This window comes from Ruditapes philippinarum, unplaced genomic scaffold (genome assembly GCF_026571515.1).
Source record: "Ruditapes philippinarum isolate M1 unplaced genomic scaffold, ASM2657151v2 ctg8206_1_1_1_1, whole genome shotgun sequence".
NCBI classification, from domain to species: domain Eukaryota; kingdom Metazoa; phylum Mollusca; class Bivalvia; order Venerida; family Veneridae; genus Ruditapes; species Ruditapes philippinarum.
In genome coordinates, this window is record NW_026854913.1 from 34,828 (window position 1) to 40,650 (window position 5,823).

General features: G+C 30.4%; 1 long non-coding RNA gene across 1 annotated transcript; it reads right to left on the bottom strand.

The window, feature by feature from the left end:
- Positions 1-1,490: 1,490 nt before the first annotated feature.
- On the bottom strand, positions 1,491-3,389 carry LOC132741503 (uncharacterized). Its single transcript, XR_009627286.1, has 3 exons — positions 3,273-3,389; positions 2,693-2,834; positions 1,491-2,185 (listed from the first exon to the last, which is right to left on the bottom strand). It is a non-coding gene; the product is annotated as an uncharacterized LOC132741503 (long non-coding RNA).
- Positions 3,390-5,823: the final 2,434 nt, after the last annotated feature.

A 5,823-nucleotide genomic window follows, 5' to 3' on the forward strand; every position in this document is an offset into this window, starting at 1 on the left:
ACAAAGCCTATATTCATTTTTCCATGTATTTCTTGCTTAAAAGTCATCATTTACATTCAATAATGAATGCATTAATTTTTTTATAACTAGGATTTTAAAACATATATGAGAATCAATAATGCATGTACGACCCTCTTGTTATTGGGCTTTTATTAAGTTGTAGTTTTAAAGTGTTTTGATGACAATTGATGTTAAATATTCTACAGTTACTGTACTGATTTAGTTCCACATTTGTATTAACATTAAGTGGATACATTTTGCTCAACTTTTTTTTATCAAAACACTTCAGTCATAGAATAATAACTATTATATTATCAAAATTGCGTATGGGTTTTTACTCGTATATTTTATTAAGAACTGGACAGTTTTAAAAGTGCAGATTACTTCATTTTAATCAGCGAATTATTCAAACATGAAGATATTATTCATGCAGAATGTTTTGACAGAAAATGAATAATTTAAATACTCATTATGCAAATAATCACAACGTTCGGGGAAGTAAGATTACCTAAATGCTTTCTTATTAAATTGTGTTAGTAAAATGATGTGAAACTCTAAAACAGATTATTTAGTTTTAATTAATAATATGTTTCACGCTTATCTGAACTGTAGAATCGAATTCACATTACGTTTTAAAATTTCAGGGCAGTTGTATCTTCATTACTCTTGTATTGGAGTGAAGGCAAAGACCTGCATTGGAGCTGTACTTCAACAAACAGTTTGTTCTAATTTGCATCTGACAAAAACTAACAGTGCATACTTCATTACAGTCTCAAATTTATAAGGAATTACTTTGTGAACGTCTACTAAAATCATTTTGAACATTATTGTGGCAGAAAATTAAAAGATTTCAAGATTGTTTCCATTCTCTCTGGATACAAGCATTGATGTCATGTGCATTGTTTTCAAATCTATAAAACTAACCTACGTTTCACAAACTATGCATGTGAACAAGAAATAACTAAATGTTTGAATGTTTTGAATTTCTTTATATTCTAAATGATGGGGATGCTGACTGATCATAAACTATATATAAATAAAATATAAATTATAGATATCTGTTGAATTATGTAATCTTTTCATCATATATTATAAGATACAATGATAAGGATAGGGTGACCTTTATGATTATTTCACACATTACGTGTCCCTATCCTTTCGCCGCCCTTGTGTTTACTCCAGGTTTTGGTTAAGTGCATTGCTTAGGTGTGTCGGGGGATGCATCCTGTGGACGTTGCCTTTGCCTTTTTGATCTTTGTTCTCGTTTTATAAGGTAATAGGTCGACAGGATGAGATTTGTTGTCACTATGTACATTATGGACAGCAATTATTGTACACATCATCTACAGCTGTACAGGGAAAATTGGTGGAACTCGACAATTTAACCTTATTTAAGTTTCTCGCATTTTCAATATGATAAATGTGTATAAGTCGTTTTTTTCATTACACTGAAAAAATAAATCGAAGTGAGCAACCTTTATTGACAATATTCCATTAACTGTTCCTACAAGTATACCTTCAAATTGAAATGAAAGATTATATTGAATATTTGCACTTTTACAAGATAAATTATATTAGGTTGCAGAGGTGAATATAAACAATATAACATTTGAAAGTAAAGTTATTATTTTATCCATGTAATGTTCATAACATTGGAAAAATTTCTTTGGATAAGTACCTTGCTAGACAAACAAAAAACATTAATGTACAAGAATTCCAAACATATTTTTTGTAATTAAAAGAACACTGTGCAGTTATATTATCTATTATGTCATTTATTGTTTAAATCTTACTTGTATCAGTTTTTATAGCCTGGAATATATTTGTACTGTGTCATGAGAAGTCAATACTGGCTCTGAGCCATGAAAAGTGAAACTAATTTGTAATCAAAGATGAAAAACGCAGCTTTGCATTCGAACTAATGACAAAGTTACTGGTTGACTCTTAATAGGCGATTAGCGATCGCCACCTTATGTTTGAGCACTCCATGATAACGGCAATTAAGAAAGATACGAAAATCTATCATTATGTCATTTCCTAGGTTTATGACATAAGTAATCAAATTGTGGTTCTACGTTCAGTCAGTTCCTAGTTCTCTCATGATTAATTAATTTTTTGGTCAAGCCAATTCCTGGTGCTGCGCCATCAGCAGTCAATTCATAGCTCTGCGTCGGAATCTGCTCGACTGAATAAAAAAGTTTATTATTAATCATTCATTACAAGTTAAAATTCTTTTCATACAAATACTTTTTATCACAACCTGTATAATGAGTAATGATGCACAATCCTGACATTTAAAGCTGAAACAATAATGCCTTGCTAATCTGGATTGCGGTTATCTTTTCTTAAGTTAGAACAGTTCCTATCAACGGCAAATATCTCTTAAACGAAATCGGTGACTCTAGATTTTTCTTATTCTAGGATCATATCAAGTCTAAAAAAATCAAATTGAATGTACATGTTTTCATTCTGCTTGAAAGTAAATAAAGCATCATCACACTAGAAGAAAATATTGCGAAAAGAAGAAAATTTATATAATAATAGACAATTAACTCAGAATAAATCGTACAATTCACCTTACTGCGCTAGCGCTGTAGTCAGATAGTATTCTATTGTCCATGAATGCAATTAATTTATAAATTACACTCAGCGTAAATTAATTTTTATGACAAAAATAAATTATTTTTTCAACCTTTGCACTTTGACTTTTTTGTATTTTCGTAATATGATGAAAATTGCAAGCACAGCAAGTTGAAGCCCAAAAACAGCACCAACTGTTCCACCTACTATTGAAATTATTTTCCTGCAATCATTTGGTTCTAGCACACTATTGGCTGTGAATTACAAAATAAATGTAAAATAATTTAGGTCATAGTACACGTACAAAAAGAATCAAAGAAAAGGAAAAATAAACATAGAACAAATATCACTGTTGTGTTAAAAATGTTTTACTATAATAGACAAAATAACACAATTTCAATACTAAATACCGGAATACATAAGTCCGGAATTTAAATTAAAAATATCTCATACATGTACGTCTTTTTTCTCGATAAGGTTTTTACGACTTTATAACATCTTAAGAGATAATTGTAAGCATTATATCCTTTCCGATTTAAACAATATTATCTAAGGCACAATTGAGCACCTGAGTAGAACCATCGACATAAAGCAAGCTAGTCCCAGGCAGCGGTAATGGGCAAGTGGTTCGAGATGAACTATCTTTTGACATGGGCACCCTTATCATGAATAATTTATAATGCAATTCTTACTTTGTACACAATGTTCTCCGGACCAGCCAACCATACAATCACACCTGTACTCTCCAAATGACAAGTATACACACGTACCATTATTCTTACAAGGATTTATAAAACATTTATCTGAAACAAGGAACATAGCCGGTTTATTCTTATCCAGAAGGAAATTACCTGTAACTTTAATATTTTTAAAAATTGTTAGATGATGTGATCAAAACAATAATAAGTAACAACATATTTAGAACCAAAAACAGACTGTTTAATAATAAAATAGGTGAACAACGGGCCCGATTGTTTCCTTTTTAGAAACAACAATAAAAAATTTCTTGCATCTAGATTTGTTCAAGTGAAATCATTATTTTCCACGATTTCGTTAATTGCATTCATTTCCATATCAATCGTCACTGAAATTTGTTTGGATGGTGTTCAAAGGAAGCTATGATTTTCAATTGTATCATAATACGTACCAAAAATGTCTATTACAGAAACAATTATAGTAGCTGTGGCTGTCTCTTTTATTCTCTGAAACAAAATAAGGTTCAATGATTCTATATCAGCGGAACGTATTTAACTCAAACGATAAAACGTAATTATAAGACTTTTTAAAGACATTTGACCTCGGTTAAACCTTTATTTGCTCACATTGATAAAAGTACACTAAATGCAGTAAGTTAATACTGGAACGTTTCTTAAAACATTTGATTATTTTCACATTATCGTATGCCTCCCATACATACTTATTTTTGTCAAACATGTATACATTTTATACAGTCCTTCAAATTGTATGAAATACTCCTTCGACAATATTTTATACGCAACCTCTCCATCTATTTCATATAAGCAAACCTCTGGGGAAGCTCTTTGATTGATTATTCGGTAATATATCTTACCTGAGATAATGCACATATGAACACCTGACGCGTTCTGTGAAACTAAACTATAATTTAAGAATGGGTATTATTAAATAAGCGTTTTTTCTAAACATGCCAAACTAAAAATGCTACATAAGATTTGAATTAGAAGTATTATATGTTCATAATGATATTAAAACATATATTTCTAACATAACCTACACGACCTATGTGATTTTGTAAAATTGCCACAACTTTCAAATTGAACACTGAGATCTTGCTTTTTATAACTTCGATCACAAATAAACTGTTTCCACTCGTTTCTGCCCTCCACGTAAATGGCATAATGCTTGCATTCTGTAAATAAAAAAATAATGTTTACCAAATGCCAAAGACTTTAAATGAACTTGTTTATCTGCGGATGTTTCAAAATTCTAAATTTTAGCAGTTCATGTTAAATGGTGAATTCTGCTTAAGCCGATGCTAGGGGGCGTGGACGGTAGTTTGCACTTTACAGTACCGTCGATGAACAGGCTCAATCAAACCGAGCCTACAACATTGTCAATTTGCCGTGTTAGACATTCTTTAGGGATTCTTATTTCTCTCTATTGAATAAGTATCTTTCAATCATGAAATAAATATTCATCACAATTAGAGAAGTTTCAAAGAATACTGTAGCAATGTACGTGCCATTTGATCTTTGTCGCACTTGTTGCATGGGTAGCATCTGTTACTGTTAGCAGATTTAGGGTTTAACTCATTGCTTTAACTCAAAACTTTTTTATTTTGAAAAAGGTGTTGTTTTTGAAACTTGCTTAAACACTTAAAAGAAGGAAACCATTTAATAAGTTTCTTTTTGGCACATCAACAAAATGATAAGAATGAAAGAAGTAGTAGATTTAACAGGAAGTGTTAGGCAGAGAACGGAAATAGTATTTATGATTATGATGATGGTGATTATGTACAAACGAAGGAGAATAATAAAAGAAGATACCGAAAATGAAAATCACTAAAGATACTTAACATACTTGATCCAGTCGGTATCTCCTAGTATAAGATGGAAACATCAACGCATTGGAGCAATTTGCAACTTTTATCATTAGGTCTTTATCTAAAATAACATTTGTATTTGCTTCTGACATCTGGAATGATTAAAAGCAAAGTAAAGTCTTAAATGAAAATGCATGTTTGTATCTATTATACTGAAAATATGCCTATTCCAACAAAGATTATTGTTTTTTTTTCTACTGTACAAAATAATTATTAAATTTTAACATGAAATATTTGTTTGCATGGTAATACAAAGCATACCTCAGTTCGACCTAATTAAAAAAATATTTAGCGGTTCACGTAAGCAAAAAACCATCACCTACACATAAATACTTTATTTGTTCTGTTTTAATTTAAAAGTATGTCCTACCAGTTACAGTCTGAAACCGTTAAACGTAGTTTATTAAAATGATATTGCACAATTTGCTTGTAAATGTATCCACCATACATAGAAAAAGAATAACCAAAAATCATTTATTCAACATCATGTCTTAATGATTTTATTGCTTTCAATTTTATAAGAATTTTCAGTAGTTATTTACTTACCCATGTGACATTTGCTGTGTAATATTGATCTTCAAATTGTAAATTGTATTCTTGTATCAAATTTACTGGCGCTTGAATGAGAATTGTTTCTGTCAGTCAAAAGAAATGTATCTGAC